Source organism: Candoia aspera, chromosome 2 (assembly GCF_035149785.1).
Source record: "Candoia aspera isolate rCanAsp1 chromosome 2, rCanAsp1.hap2, whole genome shotgun sequence".
Taxonomy (NCBI): Eukaryota; Metazoa; Chordata; class Lepidosauria; order Squamata; family Boidae; genus Candoia; species Candoia aspera.
The window spans coordinates 64,439,171-64,463,487 of NC_086154.1; the positions used below are offsets into that span (position 1 = coordinate 64,439,171).

The following is a 24,317-nucleotide window of genomic DNA, read 5'->3' on the forward strand; positions in this document are numbered from 1 at the left end:
AACTATTTTATCGAGATTTGTCATTGCTCTTCTCCCAAGGATTAAGCGTCTTCTGATTTCCTGACTGCAGTCAGCATCTGCAGTAATCTTCACACCTAGAAATACAAAGTCTTTCACTGCTTCTACATTTTCTCCCTCTATTTGCCAGTTATCAATCAAGCTGGTTGCCATAATCTTGGTTTTTTTGAGGTTTAGCTGCAAGCCAGCTTTTGCACTTTCTTCTTTCACCTTCATCATAAGGCTCCTCAGTTCCTCTTCACTTTCAGCCATCAAAGTGGTATCATCTGCATATCTGAGATTGTTAATGTTTCTTCCAGCAATTTTAACTCCAGCCTTGGATTCCTCAAGCCCAGCTTGTCGCATGATGTGTTCTGCGTACAAGTTGAATAGGTAGGGTGAGATTATACAGTCCTGCCGTACTCCTTTCCCAATCTTAAACCAGTCAGTTGTTCCGTGGTCTGTTCTTACTGTTGCTACTTGGTCGTTACACAGATTCTTCAGGAGGCAGACAGGATGACTTGGTATCCCCATACCACTAAGAACTTGTCACAATTTGTTATGGTCCATGCAGTCAAAGGCTTTAGAATAGTCAATCAAGCAGAAATAGATGTTTTTCTGAAACTCCCTGGCTTTTTCCATTATCCAGCAGATATTGGCAATTTGGTCCCTAGTTCCTCTGCCTTTTCTAAACCCAGCTTCTACATCTGGCAATTCTCGCTCCATGAATTGCTGGAGTCTACCTTGCAGGATCTTGAGTATTACCTTACTGGCATGTGAAATGAGTGCCACTGTTCGATAGTTTGAACATTCTTTAGTGTTCCCCTTTTTTGGTATGGGGATATAAGTTGATTTTTTCCAGTCTGATGGCCATTCTTGTGTTTTCCAAATTTGCTGGCATATAGCATGCATTACCTTGACAGCATCATCTTGCAAGATTTTGAACAGTTCAGCTGGGATGCCGTCGTCTCCTGCTGCCTTGTTATTAGCAATGCTTCTTAAGGCCCATTCAACCTCACTCTTCAGGATGTCTGGCTCTAGCTTACTGACCACACCGTCAAAGCTATCCCCGATATTGTTATCCTTCCTATACAGGTCTTCTGTATATTCTTGCCACCTTTTCTTGATCTCTTCTTCTTCTGTTAGGTCCTTGCCATCTTTGTTTTTGATCATACCCATTTTGGCCTGGAATTTACCTCTGATGGTTCTAATTTTCTGGAAGAAGTCTCTTGGCCTTCCTATGCTATTGTCTTCTTCCACTTCTGCGCATTGCTTGTTTAAAAATAATTCCTTATCTCTTCTGGCTAACCTCTGGAATTTTGCATTTAATTGGGCATATCTCCCCCTATCACTGTTGCCTTTTGCTTTCCTTCTTTCTTGGGCTACTTCTAGTGTCTCAGCAGACAGCCATTTTGCCTTCTTGGGTTTCTCTTTCTTTGGGATGTATTTTGTTGCCGCCTCCTGAACAATGTTGTGAACTTCTGTCCATAGTTCTTCCGGGACCCTATCTACTAAGTCCAGTCCCTTAAATCTATTCTTCACCTCCACTGCATATTCCTTAGGAATATTAGTGAGCTCATATCTAGCTGATCTGTGGGTCTTCCCGAATCTCTTTAGTCTGATCCTAAATTGTGCAAGAAGAAGTTCGTGATCTGAACTACAGTCAGCTCCAGGTCTTGTTTTTACCGACTGTATAGATGCCCGCCACCTTTGGCTGCAAGGGATGTAGTCAATCTGATTTCGGTGTTGTCCATCTGGTGAAGTCCATGTATAAAGCCGTCTCTTAGGTTGTTGGAAGAGAGTGTTTGTTATGCAGAGTGAATTGTCTTGGCAAAATTCTATCTGCCTATGTCCTGTTTCGTTTTGTTCTCCCAGGCCATGCTTACCTGTAATTCCAGGTGTCATTTGACTGCCCACCTTAGCATTCCAGTCTCCTGTGATGAAAATAACATCTCTTTTAGGCGTGTCGTCCAGTAGGTGCTGCAGATCCTCATAGAACTGCTCTACTTCAGCTTCTTCAGCATCTGTGGTTGGGGAGTATATTTGGATCACTGTGATGTTAGATGGCTTGCCCTGAATTCGAATTGAGATCATTCTATCATTTTTTGGTTTGTATCCAAGCACTGCTTTAGCCACTTTACTATTAATTATGAAGGCTACTCCATTTCTTCTGTGGTCCTCTTGTCCACAGTAGTAGATCTGGTGGTCATTTGATGTGAAGTGGCCCATTCCAGTCCATTTCAGTTCACTGATGCCCAAAATGTCTATCTTTAACTTGACATCTCACCAATAACCACATCCAATTTGCCCTGGCTCATAGATCTTACATTCCAGGTTCCAATGGTGTGTTGATCCTTAGAACATTGGATTCGCCGTTCACCACCAGCACCGCCGGCCGCTACCCATCCTTTCGGCTTTGAGCTAGCTGCGTCATCACGTCTGGGGCTAGTTGAACTCATCCTCTGTTCCTCCCCAGTAGCATTTTGACCATCTTCCGACCTGGGGGTCTCATCTTCCGATGGTATACCGACATATCTCTGGTTGTACTGATCCATTTAGTTTTCACGGCAAGAATACTGGGGTGGGTTGCCATTACCTTCCCCAGGGATCGCATTTAGTCTGACCTCTGTGTCATGACCTTCCCGTCCTGGGTGGCCCTTCACTGTTTAGCTCATGGCATCATTGAGGTGCTCAAGCTCCAGCACCACGACAAGGTAACGATCCTTTGCTGAAGTTTGTTATTATAGTCCATCTTATTAAGTTGTTTTAATCTTCTGTGGAGTTTATTCTTGGTCTGGTCTACCTCATGGAGCTGACAGCAGCCTTCACCCACTTTCAACGATTTTTATTTCTATTAAAGTTGCTCTGCAAATTCTCTGCTTCCTTTAATCTTTATTGTTCCTTGCTATCTCTCTATATAAATTATACAGTATCTTTCTCCTCATTCTCATTTTTTGCAGCTATCATTTTTAATGCATTTTTTTCTCATCCACTTCATCATTTCATAAAGCAGAGGTGTCCACAGAAACCAGATCTTTCATCAAGAGCAATGTAAGCTCTATCTTTTTTGTATATGTACTATATACGATAAAAGGGACGCGGTGGCGCTGCGGGTTAAATTGCTGAGCTGCTGAGCTTGCCGATTGGAAGGTGGGGGTTTGAATCCACGTGACGGGGTGTGCTCCCGTTGCTAGTCCCAGCTCCTGCCAACCTAGCAGTTCGAAAACATGCAAATGTGAGTAGATTAATAGGTGTCATGACCTCGTTGCAAGGCACAAAGAGCCTCACAACGTGGATCATGATCATTAAGGAAAAGAGGAAGGAGATAATCAAACCAGGGATTAACACAAGCACCCAAAGGCACCCACACCCATGGACCCATAAGCAACTGAAAAGAGAGACGTCAGAGGAATGAAGATAAGACGCACATGGTGCCCCGGAGGACACAACCGTCGCAGGGAGACAAAAGAAGACACTGGGGAAAACGCCCAGGCAGCCATCAAGGGTCCCATCAAGAGGGATCGAGGCATTGAGGGGTGGGGAAGCCCGGGGCGATACAGGAGGGTATAAAAGGGGCACCCCCACACTACCTACCCCGTTCCCGTTTTTCGTTCTGTCAGCTATCATTCCAATAAACCAGAAATCCTTAATACCCATTAAGTGAGTCTGTGTCTTATTGCGAAGCGAGGCTGGCTCTGACATAAAAACGGGAACCCCCCAAATTTTTTTTTTTTCCACCTGGTACCTATCCAACAAGCTTGTGAGGGACCCAGCCAGGCATGGAGAACCAGGAACCGAGGAGGCGCAACCCTTCGGCGCCCGGCGACGAAGCCCCGCTCTCGCAGGGCGGGATGCAGCTGAGGTCCGGGCGATGCAACGCCCCGGTAAGTATGGGACCCAGCTGGGGGGAAGCGGCGGGGGAGGGACCCACCCCGGCGCCCCGGAGCCCGTGAGGCACCGGGGGCGAGACGAGGGGACCCTCTCCAGGCCCGCAGGCAACCCCGGAGGAAGCGCGAGACGAACCGCCACCCTGGGCGCCCGAAGGCGAGGGCGCGCCTGGCACCGCGGAGGGAATGAGGGACGATCCGTCCTCCACCACGGCCAACGGCGAGGGCGAGCGGAGCGGCGAACACCTCGGCGGGAAGCCGGGGACGGCGGAGAGGCTCGACGCGCTGGAGGAAGGGATGCAGGCGGTGCGGCTGATGCTCCAACAGCTGACGGCGGTGCAGGGACTCCGCAGCGGAGGCGGCGCAGAGGCACCCCTGGACGAACGGCGGCGGGGCGAGCGGGGCGGCGGTGACGGCGGAACCCGGCCCAAGGATCCCACCCGACGATCGGAGGCGCACCGGGACGAGAGACGGGGCGGAGACCCAGCGGACGGCGGCGACCACGGCGGAACCCGACCCCAGGAGGCCACCCACCGATCGGAGGCGCGCCCGGACGTGAGACGGCGGGACAACCTCGGCGGCGGCGTCCGGTCCCAGGAACCCACCCCACGACGGGAGACGCGCCAGGCTGAGAGGCGGAGGGACGACCTGGCGGGCGGCGACGGCGGAGCCTGGATCCAGGAGCCCGACCAAGGGAGAACACCCCGCCCTCCCCCCCGAGCAACGGGACGACGACCTTGCGAGGAAACCCAGAGAGAGGCACCAATGCCGCAAGAGAACTGGAGACAACCCGACCCGCAGCAGCTCCCGCAGAGCCTGAGGCACGACGTAGAGGGGGCCAGGAGCCAGACCAGGACACCTGCCAAGGACTTTGGCATAAAGTTTGACGGGGACCCCTCTAAACTCTCCTTTTTCTTGACTAACGCGAGGTACTACCTCGAAGAATGGGGTCCCTGCTTCAGAACTGAACGGGGCAAAATCAATGCCCTGGCCATAAAACTAAAAGGGCGGGCCGCCGATTGGTACGTCCAATTGTGCCAATCAGGCGCCCGGGCGCTGCAGGACAGCACAGAATTCCTGCAGGCGCTGGAACGGCACTTCAGGGACCCCCTGGAGCAAGAAAAGGCGAAAAGGGCGCTAGAGACACTCAGACAAAGCCCGCGCTCCGTGGCAGAGTATGCCATGGAGTTTGAGTAGATTAATAGGTACCACTTCGGCGGGCAGATAACAGCGTTCCGTTTAGTCATGCCGGCCACATGACCACGGAAGTGTCTACGGACAAACGCCGGCTCTTCGGCTTTGAAACGGAGATGAGCGCCGCCCCCTAGAGTCAGACACGACTGGACTTAATGTCAAGGGAAACCTTTACCTTTACTACTATATACGATGCCACAACATGCACACAAAAGAGACAAAGCTTGCATCACATCAACATGATGTTCTTTTCATAATTTGTGGATATCTCTGCTGGGGGTGTCTGCAGGGAGGGCCAGTGTTAAAAAAAATCAAGATGATTATGACCAAGAGATCAAAACTCCGTCCCTTTGTATGATTCTCACCTATCCATTTATGTCATCTAACAGTCATCTAACAGCATCTTAAATATCATCTCTGGTTCTTCATTATCATCACTCACTGTAGCCTAACATTCAACTATTGGCAACCTTTGGATTCCTACTTTTATACAGCCACAACAAACAGCATGACATCAAGTCATACTCTCTAACATATATTTTAACTCTTTTGTTCATAAGAAAACCTACTTCTTCACTTCCTGTCTGTATTCATCAACTCTACTCCAAGATTAGACTGTCTTCATTCACATCTGTTACATCATTCCTCTTTCTCTATTTTCACAAACACCCAACATATTTCATTCTCTCTACCATTTATTCCTCTTGCATTCCAAGTCACAATCTTCCATATTCCCTGGTTGTCACTAGATGGGCTCATAATACTGACCTCTGGTACCCATTACGGTTTTGGTCAACTGACATTTTCACTGTGGAGTCCTTGGTGCTCTCTGAACTTTGCTTGCAGACGTTTCATTACCCAACTAGGTAACATCCTCAGTGCAAGTGAGTGTGGGGTTTGCTCCCAGTTTATATACAGTAGCTTGCCCTGCCAGGGTTGGTGGGGGTGTGGTTTTCTCCTTGGTAGTTCCTAGATTAGGGTATTGTTTTCTGCTTGAATGTTTGTCTGGTGTTAATTCCTGCTTATCTGGGTGTTGGCTGCTGGAGAGGATGTGTTCTGGTCTTTTTGTTTCCTGCTTAGCTTTTTTATTGTCTCTGGAACTACCAAGGAGAAAACCACACCCCCACCAACACTGGCAGGGCAAACTGCTATATATAAACAAGGAGCAAACTCCACACTTGCTCGCACTGATGACATTACCTAGTTGAGTAATGAAACATCTGCAAGCAAACAACCAAGCTCAGAGAGCACCAAGGACTCCACAGTTCAACCCTGTGCTACAGATATTCTCTTCTATTGACATTTTCACCTAATGCTTTTTGGTAAAGTAGAGAAGGTGTAAGCTAAGTTCCCAGCTTTGCTGCATGCAGCATTGCCTTCTAATTGGTAAGGACATCTTGGATTACTCTTGGTACACGCGGGGCAATATGCTGGAAGTGTGGCCAAATCTGTTTTACCCCAAGCATGTTTACACTGTTTATGCAAGCTAAATAATCTGGAGACTACCTTGCCAGCAAACAACTATACTCTTGCCAATCAGGAGGTATATGAAGTATACTGACACACACTCAGCATGCAGGAGATACTTGATCCCTCTGTAATGCCTCTTCTAACTTTTCATACTCCTCCACCTTTTCCATTCTGCCCAAACATTTCTTTCTTAATTCTCATCCAATTCCCCTTTCTTCTAAAATAAGGCTCAAGTTTTCTTTCTTCTAAATGGCCTTTTGCCCATGCTTCTGGCATTATTGCAATAAATAAATGTGCCTGAATTGATATTTTCAGGAAGAAGAGCAAATATAGAATATGTTAAACATTAAATGTTATTTTGCAATAGTCAGTCTGCTTTTTCTTTTAGGAAAAAGTTGAGCGTGAGTAATATGATGGAAGTGCATAGAATTATGAAATGCATGGAGAATGTGAACTGGAGAAGAATTTTTTCCCCTCTGTCATAATACTGGAACTCAGAGTCACCCAATTAAGTGGAGACATAGAAATTCTAGGATTTAAAATCGGAAACATCTCTTCAGTCGGTGCACAGTTAAGCTATGCAGTCTATTATTATAATACGTAGCAATGGTCACCTATATGGATCATTTGAAAGGGGATTAAGCAAATTTATTACCCTTCTGTCCTGCACATGGTCTTCTGATTAGCATGGCTCTTAACATTCTTGAGTCAACAGAATTAGCCTTGAATTCATAAGTTTTTATAAATGTATAATTAGTTCCTTCTGAATGTATTCCTCTTCCAGATTTGTTTTGGCAAATCTTGCCTTACTTTGCTTAGTGAACAGTCTGCCTCATAGCAGAATGTTCTCCTAAAACCAAAATCCAAAAGCTGAATGAAGAGAGAGCCTAGCAGTCTTAATGATAAGAAAATAATTTAAGAAGCACGTCAGCTATTATCTTAATATGCACAGTGCCTGAAGCTACAGCTAAATTAGAACAGAATGCAGAGAATTTGCAGAGAATGCAAAAAGAAAGTGCTGTGAAATAAATACTGAATGCCTGAAATGTCTGAAAATGATTGGAACAGCTTTTCTTCATAGGAAACAGTAGTTTATATCTTTTTTTTTTCCTAGCACAGAACAAAATGGATTTTAAATAAGCAAATAAATAAAATATATACCAACATTGAAATGTAAATACAATATACCAGTGGAGCCTGGGATAAGTTACTCACAGCAGACATGCTGGTGGAAATCCCAGTTATATCAGCACACAGGAACAAATCATGATCTATCTCTTCAGAATGTGGCCCTGTTAAGTCTACAATTTTATGTTTGCTGAAGATTCAGCATAATAACCTTTTCCATTAATTTCATTGGGAGAGTAAAACAAACAAACGTTTATATTAAAGACTGTAATGGTTCACCCATGTTGCCACATAAGGATACAAGATATGGTTCGCTATTCATGATAATATCCCAATATCTCTATATAAACCCCTCACAGTTCCTCGTCAGAACTCTGTTATATAGGTGACAAGTGTGGGGCATGGAATTATTTCTCTCTAACTTCATGTACTTAAAGTTCACAAGAGAGAATTTCATTATTAGGAGTACCATATACATGCTGGAAAAATCCAAAAGACCACTAGATGGCAACAAAGAGTTTTTTCTAATGCTTTGCTGCCACCTAATGGTTGTTTGGATCATTGTAGCCCAGCATTAGTAGCTTTTGGTAATAGAAGGGGAGAACATTTGTTGCAAAATACAGTTGTGACAGATTCTCATATTTGTTTCCCATCTTATAATTGCAGCTGTTACTGCATCTTATTTGAACTGTATTTTATGATTCTTAGGGAGGAGCAGTGCCTACCATGCAGGAGAAGAACTCTGCCTTATTCATGCAGACATGCTCTTTTTTGGTAAGATTGGGCACTCCAATCATTGTTTCTTGAGCACTTTTTGTTTCCAGGATGCCCAGAAGTACAGCACAAAGAGAAAGCTAGTATACATAATGGCTATGTTTGTACAATATGCTTAATCTGGTTAGGGTGAATTTATTTCCCAACACTTATATACCACTTACTTGCCAACCCCTAGGTAGTTCATAATAATAATAAATAGGATAACAGAATTAAAGTTGGGATAATATTAACATCAAGTTCAATGGCCCTTCTGAATGAGTAGTCTTCCAGCTCCAATGGTTTATTGACAGTTTTACCCAAAGGGCTGGAGCTGAAAGACTACATCTTCAGCTCCTGAAGGTGACCAGTTTGAGGGCCACCTGAATCTCAGAGAGAAGCTTGTCTCACAGTCTCAGGGCTGCCACTGAGAAAGCCTGTTTCTGGACTCCTGCCCCCCATAACTATCTGAGGCAAGTGTATCTACAGCATGTACCTGCAGGCGGAACAAACAGGATGATGAGATTCTGTCCAGATGTTTCATCCCTAAGTAGCCTGGGTCCAAGCCCTAGGAAGATTTATAGGTTAGTACCAGCCCCTTGAGTTATATCCTGAAGCTTACTAATGACCAATATAGGAATATATTGATATAAGTAGTCTGCAACATAAAAACCCCACTGCCGAAGCAGTTCTCAACCATCAGTATGCAAGCTGTTGCATCCTATACCAATTCTGGTTTTATATAGTCTTCAAGGGCAGCCCCAGGCAAAGCTCACTGCGATAGTCCAATCCAGCATGAGTTACTGACACAAAGGCCTCGCTAAGGGATCCCTGGCTGCAGACTCCATCTGCTGATCCAACTGGAGATGTGAATCCAGAGTACCTCCAAGTGACAGACTTGCTCTGAAAAGGGATCCTGAAACTGCCAAGTTGTTCTGTATGAACAGCCACTCTGTCTTGCAGCAACTCTGTTTCCTTTGTCCCGTTCAGTCCTGTATTGTCTCCAGATATTGGGTAAAGAACTCCGCTGCATGTCTGGGAAAGCAGGAGAGTTGCCCCAGTCTTGGAAGCAAAAACAGGCCTTGCTGTTCTCCCTCTCCCTTTATAAAACATTTGTGGTCCTTCCAAACCCAGAGACTAAATGCTCCTGTGGCAGAATGTACAGATTCACTTTTACATCATTCTAACAGACTATAAAAATTATACCATGACTTATATTTGAGGATTAGAACTGAGAGATCTGAGTAAAAGTGACGCATTCTATCAATACTGGTAGATTGCGATGTCAAGGGTGGGGATAGTATTTTTGACATACTCTCTATGGATGCCTGTTTTGTATAATTTTTTCACTGACTATAGTCCATCATTCTGTGTCACACAGTGGCCATCTGGACACATGTGGGAAGCTGGGTTGCAAAGCAATGCTTCCTTTCAAGATCACTTACAAGCAACCAGTAATTAGGTCCAGTAAATAGCAATCAATATTAGGATCCATTGATAGCCACCATGAACTTCCTCAGTCCCATTTAAAACAGTCCAGGTTGGCTGCCATTACCACAACTTCTGGCAGCATGTGTCACATCGTTTAACCAGATGCACCATATTAAAAATTATGTCCTTCTATTGGTTCTGAATCTCTCTGCAATGAGTTTCAGTGGGTGACTTAAATTCTAACACACAGAAAGAGAAAAGCCTTTATCCATAGTCTATCAGCCATGCGTGACTTAATATGTTACATCTCCCCTTACCCTTCATTTTTCAAGTGGAAGAACCCGATTGCTATAGACTTTCCTCATAGGAGAATCATTGTGCTTGTCACTTTTGAAGTTTTTTTTAAACCTCTATAGCATCCTTTTTCAGTGACCAGAACTGTACACAATATTCCAACTGTGGTTTCACCATATATTTGTAGATGGGTGTTATACATGCATGCATTGGAACAGGAACTCCTTTCAGGTGTACCCCCCACAACATATAAGTATGTTTCCTATAATGCTATTTATAGGAAAAGACCAAAGACCTGGGAAAATCTTAAATCCAAAAATCTAGCAGGGATAGCTATTAGGAAACAGCAGAAAACTAAGTCATGGGTCAGCAAAGACAAGAAAATGGAGTAGGAACTGATGGTGATAAAGTTTTGGCTGATTCATTGAACATGCTAATTTATAGTTTCTTTAACCATGTTTGGAAGAATAAATTATAACTGCCAGAGTTCACATAACGTGCTGAACCAGAAACCAGAGGTGTACAACTGCCGTCAGCAAAAAGACCATGTGAGCTTTGGGTGGCGTGTCCGATTCAAAAGCAGGCAGGGTGAGGACTTTTTCTGAAGGGGTCAAGAGTCCATTTCTCCCTTAAGCCCCAAATAAAGGGCACACATTTCTGGCCCCAGTCTCAGAGAGAGTATGTATGTATCATCTGGAGGGCAGATGTGGCCTCAGGGCACACTTTTTGCACTCCTGTCATAAGCCACAATTTACAACCCATGATAGTTAGACTTGTACAACTTCCTAACGTGATATGAAAACCCCATGCTTGTGTTCTTTTTTTTGCATAGAATTGCTGAAAATTGGATGTACCAGTCACCTGTACATCCTCCTTCCAGGCTTTAAAGTTCTGAGGCCTTCCTCTAAACCATGAAGATCCATTTACTATTGTGGCTAATACTCTTAGATATCTGTTCTCCAATTCCATGTTAAAGCCATCTGAAACTATGGCTATCATCACATCGTGTGATAGAGCATTTCATTTGAGGAGGAGGAGGAGCTTATTTGAAGTAGTTTCTTTAGTTTATTCTGAATCTATTTCCAAACAATTTCACTAAATGACTGTGAATTCTAGTACTGTAAGAATTTTACTCTTTCTGCACAGTGCATAATTTTTCTAAACCCTGGTTAATCATGTTTCCCTCCAAAGAACTCCATATACTTAATTTTTCCTTAGAAGAAAATGTTTCCATACCATGATAATCTGAGCTGCCTTACTCTCCATTTCTTCTAGGTATGCAATGACCTTTCTCAGACAGGGGAATCATAATCCTACATTCCAGCCATAGAATAGCCAGTAGAAACTTCATCCCAAGTTAGGTCTTCATCAGCCAGCTTCTTAATGCAGTAATACCTTGTCAAGGCATCCGTTATGTTTTGTTTCCAGAGCATCACATCCTCCAAGGTAGTCCAAGAGAATTTGTGGGCTATTTGTTGTTGTAAACATGGAGCAAGAGCTATTTTGCAACACATGTTTTCCAATGGAGAAAGAAAAAGTCATGAAGAAGTACAGTGAATCCTTGATATAATGGGCTTTGGATACAATGGACAAGAGGGGAAGTTAAATCCAGATTTCATTATACTACGGTGTCCAGTACCTGTAGATAACAGGTTGGTTTCACATATTGCAATAAGCCATCAACTGATTTGTTTGGTTTTGATTTAGAGCACAACTTAACCTGTTGTGTGAACCAATCAACTGCAGTTTATTCAAAGACCATGGATAAACAAAATGTGATTTGGCAAGATGTGTGAACTAGGCCACCATGTAGATGTTCTGAGTGGCCACACCCAACTGCAGATTCTTCGTAGGCTGTGCACACTGCTGACAGGACAGAATAGCGGAGCAGCTCACTCTACCAGCCACATACTTTCAGACAGGACCAGTATCCTGAGAGGAAGAAAGACTGCCTTAATCCCTGCATGGCCCATGTAAACGATAATTTCTTCTCTAAACAAGGTGAGGCAGCAATTGAAAACAAGGAAATAGCCAGTATTTCCTGTATCCTTCAAACTCTAAGAATAGCAATGTCACAGGAAGCAGCTTGTGAAACCCCCAGGCAGGTAAGGCTGACTACATTTGGAGCATTCAGAGTTGGAAGCAATACCCAGACATTCCTTTGAGTATGAGTATTCTCAGTCTTGGCTCTGCAGTGAGAGGGCTCTTTCAGGAACAAAATAAATATGTCCACGGAACTGCTTTGCCCCAGACAGCATTTGCAGACGCCGCAACTCAAGTCATCATATGATAGGAGATATAGGAAACAGCCCATGACCTTCAGTGTCCCACATAGAACTCCAAAGAAATACACAAGTAGTTTCATCCTAACTCTCCTGCAACTAAATAATGAACAACCCTTGTATTTAAGGAGGATCCTACTGCCTAACATTCGAGGCTGGATCATTCAAAGCAACCAGATGACCAAGAACTATGAAATAGATCTATCTTCAGACAAGAGGACATAGCTATCAGGCTTATAAATGCTACCGTGGCTGTGTTTGCCCACACACTAGCTCAGGGTTAACTTAATCACTGTTTACTCAATTAAACCATTGTCTCAGAGTTTAGCTGTCTCTCAACAATAGCTATTTCCTCAGCAATATTTGGAATATTGGAGGTCCTCTTCTCTATGAAGTTGGTAATATCTGTCTAAGTGATAAGGAGCAAAAGACCATTCACGTGGCATATTGTTTTCCTTTCCATTTTCTTTTGTGTCACTGCCTTGGTCACCAGAGTTTATTGGAGTTACAACCCTGGAGAACAAGTCAGTAATTCTTGACTGTTTTTGAGATTTAATATACACATCAACATCTTCGGTCACTGGGCATAACCCCTTTTGTTTGTAGCCATCTCTAGTAAGGACCGTTGTTTTGGTACCTGAGCCTTTCCTTCATCAGCTCATTTTGTAAACAGCTTTTAGTAAGTGCTTGCAGAAGCTCTACAAAGAGGGGGCTATTACTTTAAAAGCAGAGTTTGAAATTGCAAATTCCCTCTGTAATATTCCTGGAACGCTGTCTGATTTAGATATCAAATTTCACAACCTTCCAATTTCTTTGTGTTCAGCTGTAATCTTCAAACGGAGTGTTAAAGCCCACACATCTGATATAACCTTCAGGTATGCTGATACAGTACTGTAACTAGGTTTATTTTCAGGGGTTTCAGATAAGGCTTTTTATTTTACTCTGTCCTCCCTCTGAGCAACCCTCTGAGTTTCATAAATAATTAGCTTTAGAGATTATACTCCAAAAGAGGGTAAATATAATAAAATTTAAGACTTGAAAGCTCAGTAAACTTTGGCTGTCCCATTCTTACATCCCCCAGAAGTCAATATCCAATTAAACAAATTTTCTGTGTTCCTGTAACAATGGACCATCATATTAGCTACATGGGCTGGGTTAGAACAATTTGTTTTCTTCCTGGTGTTTTTCCCACAGGTGCAGGGTCATATGGTAGGCTAAAGGTGGTTGGACAGATTGTGGTTCAGTATTTTATGCAACCTCTGTCTTCATGTGTTTTAGCATAGTATAAAAGTAATAAATAGCATTACAGCCCCATCAGATTACATTATTTTAATCAAAGCTTCTTTAGAATATGTTGGAATTCATAATCAAATCAGTAGATATTATCATTTCTTGTGGCAATGTTCATGTACCTAACTCATTTGGTTTTCAGGAAATTGGAAAAACCAACCACCACCAATGGTACTTAATTCTAGTGTGACTTGATTGTCCATTTTCCTCCAAGACTCATAAAATAGTGCAACCTAAGACACTAATTCCATTTGTTTTATTAGGTGCCAGAATTACTATACTGAAACATTGTAGAATTAGAGTAGGTATTTACTTGGGTCAAAAGTATTTAAAAGGGTGGCAATTAGCACTGACTGAAATACAACAGCAGAGTCTTGACGAATCCTTTCATTAAGGACTGTTTTTCTCAGATTCAACTTCTACCTTTAGTTCTACTGTATTAATAATTCTTAATGACATTCTTTTATACAATTGCATTTTTGGATATGGATCCTTAAAATTACATTCTTCATAAGATCACAAGCATATTCGTACCCTGAAACAGACTTTGGTCTAATATTTACTTCCATGCAGTTGTTTTTTTGTTCTTTTTAACTTGTTTTACTTTGAACATTGTCTCAATGTACTGCTCATTTAAAGAACTATTAAAAGAAGTTTTTAAAGAACCAAATCATTCTGCTCACAAAAGTTTATCTTCAGTGATTGCATAATTTATTTATTTATTTATTTATTAATCAAATTTATCACCGCCCATCTCCCAAAAGGGGCTTTTCCCCAGATGTTATGCATGTAAAACGTCTTTTTTTCCCCAAAACCTTCGTTTTCTGATCTTTATGAAGTCATATTTGAAGTAATTGATATGAAAAAATAAGTAAAACATGAGAGTTATCCTTGGTCTTCTTGACCTCTGAGGCCTTTTATCATATTCCTCTGTTGTCCATATGTTTCTCTTCCATTACACCAACTCCTTGCCAAACACATTCAAAGTTCTACAGATAGTCAAACTTCGTTGAGTCAAAAGTGGATAATTTATTTCTCAAAAAGCACATATTCATATCAAATGTAACCAATTTGTACTATACATTCTGAAATAGCAAAATTTCTTTGTTCAGACCTAGTGTGTATAGCTTATTCTTTAATGCAAGTTACACATTTTTTTAAAAAATTGATTTATAAACTGCCACACTCCAGAGGCTCTAAGCAGTATACAAAATCAAACACAGTACAAAGAACAATGTGATAAAGACAATAACTGTAAAAAATAACAAACAATGATGCAGAAGGCCTTCCAGAAAATCAGTGTTGTCAATAATGTCTGCATATATTATACTTCCTGAGAAAATACTTCTGATTATTAAAAGTGGGATGATAAGACCAAAATAAAATGGCTAGGGTAACAACTTTGGCGTATCTGGTAACTTTTTCGTTTGCAGCATGAACTGTCTCAGAAGTGCAACAAATACAAAGCCAGGTATTAAAGCTCTTACTTGAGTTTATAATCCCACTTTGCCAAGATTTAACATCTAACAAAAGAACTTGCTCCAACATTTAGTTAATATTCTGAGACTATTTCTACACACTATTTCTAAGAGTTGGGAAACAAAGTACTGTGACTGAGCTGCACCCCATATAAAAATCGCCATGAAGTAAAAAGGGGAATAGTGCTATCTCATTTTTGATCTGAACTGTATTTTGCTTGTGGCCCTGATTATGAATGCATGGAAATCATCAGAAGAACTTGCACAATGTTTAGCTTATTGGACTTTTTAGAGTTGGGAATTTCCCTCGACAATCAGTGAGCCTGGAGGCTTTTATATTCCTTAAATTGTAGTGTGTCACTTGGCTTACAGCAGGAGGCAACAAGCTCTTTTTGCAGCATAACCCGTTTCCATCTAGTAAACTGTGTTCTGTACTTAGAATGTGTAACTCGATTTGCAGTATGTAGGCAGAATGATGCTGCTACCACTGATAGATAAATGATCCTGGCTTAACATCCTCTTCTGCCCAATGTCTTGATTCCACTGATAATACAATGTTATGCTTGTAACTATAAATTAATGAGTGGTTCTATCACAGCAAACAAGTCCTAGGCATGGAGATGAATCTTTATAATCAGTCTTGGAGATTCCTTATAGCACCTCTCCAATAAAGTGGGTTAGAATGCAGATCCCATTTCACTAAGGCTCAAATACATTCAGAGGGCATCAGTTTGGGGATGTCTGTCCTCTTGAAACCCCTGGGAGAAGAGAATGACCAGCAGCAAGGTGAATGGACTCAGTTACAGTGGGGATGGATGTACCATTGGAAGACCTGAAGGACTAGGCTAGGACAGATTGTCTTGGAGAAAATCCATCTATGTGATCATTAAGGGTCAACATGGATCTGATGGCACATAATCAATTAAAATATGGAGGAAAAAACATACAGTAGTTGCAAAGAATGTACTATAGTCAGAGCAAGCAACTGGTTAAGAGTAAAAGAGGGAGAGAAAATGCAGAGCAATTTTGATGGAAATAAAAAAAAATGTCCATCTCTCCTTACCTAGTTTCAGAACTTCAAGACTTCACTTCCAGTAGAGGGAAAAAAATAAAGATAAATGTGATGAAATGCTTTGGGATGAAATGGAAGTTCATTGTTTTAATTGATTGCCCAGAGTCCCACGATGGGAGGAGACAAAATAAATAAATAAATGGAATACTGGAAGGAGTATTTTAGAGATTTTGATGGGAATGATAGCAACATGTCCAAGAGTAACATCAAAACAAATGCTATAAAGGTTAAGGAAAATTGATAAAAGGTTATCATAAATGCTGTGAGGATATTGAAAAATCAGAATGGAGGTGATGTAACTGGAGCTATTAAAATACTGATGAGGCTTGTTTATGGAGTGGCTGAACAAGTTGAAGGTTGCTTGCTGTATGTGAATAGAGTGGTATATGATGGAGGTAAAACTTGTGGAAGAATAAATGGAATGTTTAAAAAATGCTTCAGTAGGAAGCAGGAAGTAAGGCAAGGATGTATGATGTCCCTTTAAACCAACATATTAATAGATGTCTAAATGCTTGTGGTGATAATAGAGCTATTATGATTGGCTGGAGATGTGAATGTATACAGTATGCACTTTTGTAGGCAGATGATGCCATGAGAACCTGAACTATTTGCAATAAATATGAGACTGATTATATGAGAAACACCGATCTGAACATGAACATAGTGAAATGGCTATACTTAAAAGCATATATCTGCCCCTTTTGTTATGTGGAAGTGAGAGATAAAATATGTCAGGAGAAACATAAAAATAAGTTGAATGTCACAGGAATGGGGCACTTGAAAAATCTGTACAAACAGGAACAAGTAGGAACAAGGATGAAGGGGTGAAGAATGAATGTAGACTGGATATAAAGATGAGTAAGTAAGTGATTTTATTAGGGTCTTAGACCAATGCAGCAAAAGTGAATGACTAATATGAAAGAAGTATGTTGAGGTGGTTTGGATATATGGGGAGGATCAATTTTCAAAATGGATATATGAAGTAAAAGTGAATGGGCTGAAAGAAAGGGCAAAACTGAGAAAGTTGTGGTGGGATGGAATTGGGACTAAATGGAAAGAAGTTTAGAGAACAAAGTCATTGTATGAAGCAATGTATGAAGCAACAATGATTTGCAAGGATAATAAGTAGGGAGACATACAATGAATGGTATGTATAAATTATAATTTCCTTTTTTTGGTCTCATGCCTTCAATTTCTTTGGCTTACCATTTTTTACTCCCTTTTTATACTTTGTATATGTTGCTTAGCCGAAAAGATAATAGCATGAAAGGTACAAATACATGCATGTATATATGAAAAAATTCCAGGGTTTAAAACCTGGAGAAGAACAAGTTATCTGTTACTGATATTAGTTTATACTTTCCTAATTCAGAGCTGAAGGGCCACAAACAAACAAAAGTTAAGTATTCAAGTCAGTACTTTATTATTAAATCATATAATCAAAAATTAAACACCCACACCCATACAAAAGCCCAAACAGAAATTACATCAAAGCAAAAACAATCTCATATACTTTAGGTGTATCTATAAATAAAATTGTAATCATAAAGAGAGGGACTAGATTTTAAACATCCATATTGACTATTTCTATCCAAAACACCATTTGCCAGGGTGAATCCATTAGGAATTGTTAGGCAATTGGGGGGCATTTTTCAAGCGTTTAGGGAAGGTTTAATGGTGGCAATGGGATCAGTTTGTCTCCCAAGACCTCCCATTCTCATTCGTAAATCTCCACCACCCCCAAATCACCGGACAGCCTCCTGCTGTCCTTTGGAAGGCTCCCCTACAACCTCTGACCCCTCAAGTGTTGCCCACCCCCATAGAGTGTTCTTCAAACATTCTTATTGTTCTTGATTTGTAAGGTCTGGTTAACTTAGAAGAAATAAATGCATTTGTTTCATTTTAAACCAAGTTGTAACTTGTGAACAATTCTTCTTCAAACCAGCTCCTCGGAAATAGGTTTCCCATCAATAATCAGTTGTATAAAATCCCACTAGTTGTCCTTGAACTGATGCTGTTTATCCGTGGGTAGTAAGGAGTGAAAGAAGGATCAGGGAGTCAGAACTCATTTTCACCTCTTCCAAACTTCTCCAGTGAGATTTAAATATAGATTTGTGCTACTGTCTAGGAGGAATGCTACTGCTCTCGCTCTTTTGAATTCTAAGTAATTTAATTGATTCAGTTTAAAAGCATCAAATGAGTGTTCCAGGTTTGGGATCCTGCACCTTCCATAATTTTTGTTTATACAGGAGAGTTTTCTTATCTTATAGACTGCATATTCAGGAATTTGTGCCCCTTCACAAACAAGAGGGCAGAACTTCAGGGTGGTCTCTGCCAACAAAAGAATAAGGCTGGTAGCAGAAGGGCACAGCCTGTTGGGGCAGCTTCGCTCTATTCATTCTAGATAGCAATCCCAATGGAACAGGGTGATGGTTTTCGTAGTTTCATACAGATAGCTAAGGGCACACAGAAGAGTGAAGAAAAAGGATCATTTACAGCAGAACTATACAGACACACAACATACTCAAGATCCTACTACTGAACTCTGAACTAATTTATGCATAATATCTGTCAGATCTTGGACTCAGGTCAACAAACATTCAAGAGGATTCCACCTGTACACATGAATTAAGCCAATGACAATCTATATTTCTTTAGCTATTTCTGTTCTGAGAGCAAAGTGTTTGAGGACTGTACAGAGATCATTCCAGTCTATAGCGCTGATCTGGAGCTTATTAATTAAAAGACAGCGCTTCTCACTAAGCAGCTCCCCAGATTTTATTTCATTTTTCGGGGACCATTGGTGCCGGTGAAGTCGTTTAATCTCTGGAGGGCAGCAGCCCCAGTTCACCTTTGCATGAACTATGATTAGGCTGCCCGCTGGCAAGAACAAGCCTGCTCGGCTCGCCTGCCGGCCCATATCCTGCTTGCTATTCTGCCCTGTTGGAAAAAACGCGCGCACGGAACCCGACCTATCGCTGTAATGTGTTCCGGTTTATCCAGATCTACGGCTCGGTAGAAAACTATCCCTGCATTAATGTCACAATGTGAAGTTACCCAGGAGGCATTCATTGAGAGAAGTTCCCTACACAAACTAATTATATCGCTACCATTATTATCCAAGCCTTACGCAGCCAAGCGCAACCTTTGACTGCACCGAGCCACTGCGATGGAGGATCTTTCCCACAAATAAAAGGGTGTCACTTTCTCCAAATCGGCCTCGATCAAATCAACAGCTCACTCTGCTGGACTAACTCTCCGCGGGCCGGCCATCCTTTCCACCATCCCTTCGAGATGCTGAGCCTAGCACTCGGGAGACGAAACTCCTTCGCTCCGACTAATGCATGAACAGCAGTCCCCACCGGCACCCCCACCTCCCCCAACCCACCACCAACTGGCCCCATCTGCTCTCCGCCGCCTCCCGCCCCCCGCCCCAAGGAGTCGAGTTCAGCCCGTTCCAGACGGCCGAGGGAAGCGGCTCCCCTTCTCCAAAGACGACTTCTGGCTTAGGGCAAGCAACCACGTGTCAAGGAATGAATGGATTAAATCGACGCGGTTTACAGATGGGCAAACCAAGTGCCGGTGTCCGAAGAAAGCGGAGAACAAAGGCAGCTGGACCGATCCGAATGGAAGGGGTCTCGAGAGAGCTTCCCGAATAAGAATTGCGGCCAAGAGCGACTCACCATCGTTGCTTCCCGAAAGGTCGATCCTTTGCTAGATGGGATTCGCCTCCATTGCTCTGCAGCCCCTCAGCTAGATCCGCCTTCCCTCGCTGCGATTTGAACACCCCACACCAGGCAAGGAACCCGAGAGTTTTTGGCTGCGCCGCTGGGAGGGAAACAAAATCCGGACTGGAGTTCTTCAGCATCTACGCCTACTCAGATTTTAGAAGTGAAAAGCTAAGGTACTCTAATAGACTGCGGCAAGGGGAATGGTAAAGTACGGCCTGGATTTTGGCTCCTTCTACTAATCTCGGTCTTGCCAACAAAGTGGGAGCTAGAAGGGAAGACGCAGATTTCACTTTGCTGTGGTATTTCAGTGATCATTTATTCTGGGTGTTGCCCCACTGACTCAGTTGAAAGACTGCAGCTGTAGAAGGTCAATTAAATTATCCCCTGAGAGCAAGAAAAATTACAGTTTCTTAGATGAGTGCAAAACTATTGAAAACACAGGAAACAAATACTGTATGGTGTGATATTAAAAGATTACAGCCAAGAACCATATAGTTCTGAATAAATGGAGGTGAACCAAGTTGTTATCTCTGATGAAATTCTCTGGGTATCAGAACAGAAAAAAAAACTCAATTAAAAACTGGAAATCACTGTCCCTGTAATTGAAACCACCGCATTCTGGGTAGGGTTTCTTTGCAAATTTAGTTCATGACTGGTTCACTGAAGGGATTATTATTTGGAGGAAATTATTTTTTTATTCCAGGTGCTCCAGTGTAAATATGTTGTGGAACTCACGCAAGGACGAGAGCTAGATAGCATCTGGGGGAAAAAAAATCATCTACAGAGTTGAGTCTAGCATGATTTGTATCTGGATGCCAGGAGACTTCAAATTATAGTTCATAATATACCAAGGTGATAAGTCCTCTATGCTGCTATTCAGTACCTTCACTATCTGTAGAATCGGAACATGATTGTATTAATCCACAACTTTGACACAACAATCATAAAGAATATTGCATTCAAATAGTGCAGTGCATGCTGCTTCCCTACTTTAGGGAACTTGAACGTGTGACAACCATTGGTAAAAGACAAGCTTAGTCCAGGAAAACAAGAGAGCATGAGAAAGAAACTAAAGATTGTCCCATCTTGATTATCTTTGGTGTAAGAGGGATGGAAGAAGTGCTGTCAAGTGTTCAATATTCTGCTGTTATTGCAGTAATAACAGAATATTTACATCAGTAGAAGTCTAATGTTTCTTGTGCTGTCTGACCTGGCCAACCTTGAAGAATGAAACCTAAACTTTAGTATTGGGTTTATTTCTTTTTTTAAATTTCCATTCCACTAAGGTTAAGGGTAATAATATTTTTAAATCAATTATATACATGAGAAAACATAATTGTCCCAACATGTTACCCATCTGTATATAGCATACAGAGACAAGTAGTACTGATTTCATAGCATAAATGAAAACTAAAGGGAGATGTGTTAAATGTAGAAAGGACACCATTTTAAAGAAAAGGCAAGGAATGCAATTACCGTTGCATTTTATTTGCAATGCTTATTTAATGACAAACCATATCAACTGACAAATCATCCCAAGTCCTTGTGCTAATTTTAGATATTAAAATCTGTTCGATGCTCTTTCTGAGATCAACTCTGAGAATACTTTCTTATCAAAGAGTCTTTATATTCAAACAAATGTACAATCGTCACTTTAGATCTGATAACACTGCTGAGTCTGCCATTACCAGATGAGCTGATAAACTAGACCAAAAAGCTGCTGTAACTGAACCCTAAATGTGCTTCTACAAACTATCACAGACATGCAGTCTGTCCCTTTGAGGATCAGCACAGTTGTATAGAGCCATTGAGAAATGGACACAACGTTCAACTATTAGCCTCAAGAATAGCTGGCAAGTTAAAATTAGTAATCCAAAGCAGCTGTATGGCACACTTGGGGCAAAGGCTGCGGTGCTAAAGCCAAGCCCTAAAGTCTTACTGAAGTTGGTGGAGCCTTTCAGAATAATAGATTTCAACATATTAGAAAACGGGAGGTACAGTTTGCTCTCGCTTCGAGTCCCTGAAGCAGAGGGCCAAACTATGTGCTAAGTTAATTGTGTAATCTCATTTAACAGAGCAGTACTGTTTAAGCAGTCACTGCTCAGAAAGCAACCTTGTCTCGTCTGGATTCATAAGGAACTGGGAAGGACCTTATTTTTTTTCTCCCCCTGCACCCATTGTGGCTCCCAATTAAAATTACTCTTTTGTTTGCCCCAAGAAGCAAGTTGTCAGAAGATTAAACATATCTCTGAGGAGTTAAACTTTTTTAAACACAAAGTGTGACCTTCACCACCAGATGAGTCCCAGGAAGGAGAAACATGTTCATTTATTTAGTCAATTGATATAGCCATCCAACTCACAAACTGGGACTCGGGAGGTTCCTCCATTCCCCATCTTGGCCAAGCTCAGACTCAGCCATGTACTTCTAATCAAGCTCATTCTACTTTTGCATCTGCATTTTCCCAGCCTCCTCACTTTGCCCAGAAAGCATGTTGTGATTTCAATCTGCACAGCTGAAACCCAGCTGCCCCCTCCTCCCTGGCTATGAGTTCCCACAGTTGTTACCTTTTGACTATAATTCTCCTCTCATTTCCAGCTGCTAAATCACATTTAAAAAAGCTAAAAATATACTAAACATTCCCCTGATGTGACAGTGTTGTTTTACGTGGGAAAGTAATTGCCACAAGGAGGGCATGTGATCATGAGCTGCAGGAGAAGCATCAACTAGATGCTGGCAACCAGAGAACCCCTGCCCTGGAAGCAAAATTCAAAATGGGGAGAAATTAAATATATACATTGAAGCTTGTGGGCAGAATGTGTTTTAAACAAAACAGATTATTGTCTGCAGATGTATAAATGGAAGTACTTTTCCATATCTGAGCCAAACACATCAGCAACCCTGTAATCCAAATGGAGGATTAAGAGGACATGGCAATGAAGATACAGAAAGCCAATGTAAAGGCTCCCTTGCAGAGGCTCTTTGCTCCAAAATGGCCCACTTACTGTTTCTTAATACACGTTCACCTGCTTGCTTGATTTGCAAATACACAATACAGTAAACAGCTTTTGCCGTAAATAGCAAGTGTTTGATCTGTCCTTAGATTCAAAAAGGTTTGCTTTTGTCTATCAACAATGGCCATTTCCCTACTCTGCTTGTGATTTGTAGCATCTTCATAGCTTTGCCCAGCTACTTATCGTTGAAGTGATAAAAAGACTCCTCATTACTTTTATTTTAGCACAACAATGATTGGATCACTATATCACTGTATATCACTATACTATATTAGTAGTGGGGAAATTACCTTTACTTCATGAAACCCTAACTATTTAGCTGATTCTCTCTTTCTTGATCTAAACTTCCAGACTAGCTCCAGATTTTTTCTTTCCCCTCTCTCACTAGTTAAAATGTGCTTCAGCCCAACGTTCCGATGGGTATTCCATCCCCAAGGATGCTTAGAGATTCTCAGCTATGAAGGAATGTAGCTATTTCTGTTTCCGCCGTTGTTTGTTGAGATACTCACCATGCAATTGTTCAGCAATAAATTCACCCAGAAGATAATCCAGACTGATAGACAAAATTTGTGGTAGTGGGTGATTGTCTTTAAAAGTTCACTCAAGAATAATTTGGGTGCGTATAACAGACAGCCCAGTGTATATTATGATTGCCCAAACATCACATGAAAAAATGAGAGGAATAGCATGGAAACACCTATTCTGTACAATACACCATGAAGCATAATGAGCATTCGTTTATTTTTAAAATGAGGCAATTTAGATGCCAGTTAAGGGATAATTTGTAAATATAAGCACACGTAGTCTTGTAGCCAATAAAGGTATGCAAGCCTGCAATTCATTTGGATGGCCCTAACATTAAATTCTTATAAACAATTGCCCTGGGATTTTGAGAACTGGATGGGTTGTCTTACAGTTACAATTGTCTGACATCCACGGGGAACAGACTGTCACCAGGCTGAATCAGTGCTGAGGGCTTGCACAAAATTAAGGACAGTTATTTACCTCTACTGTTGGAAGTGCTAAAAGCTAGACATCATCTCAGTATGCATATGGCTATGGCTCCACATTTGCCAAAATAAGGGATCAAGCATGAAAAAGAGATTTTATTTATAGGGAAGGGTGCCTGCGCAGGAGGGAGAAGTGCCTAATTCCTGCCCACCCAATAGCTCATTCTTTGCAATAGGAGTTCTGACTGGAGAGGGAAATATGAAAGATGTTTAAATGATAATCAGTGTATGAGTGAAAGACTAAATACCCCCTTCCTCAGCCTTTTGCTTATCTTCAGGAACAGCTAA

General features: G+C 41.7%; 1 protein-coding gene across 1 annotated transcript in view; it reads right to left on the bottom strand.

Annotated features, from left to right (window-relative positions):
• N4BP3 (NEDD4 binding protein 3) overlaps positions 1 to 20,159 on the bottom strand; it is a 30,507-nt gene extending 10,348 nt beyond the window's left edge. The window contains exon 1 of the mRNA XM_063292051.1: positions 19,960 to 20,159. The gene's annotated coding sequence lies outside the window, so the exon portion shown is untranslated. The remainder of the gene's footprint in view (positions 1 to 19,959) is intronic.
• Positions 20,160 to 24,317: the final 4,158 nt, after the last annotated feature.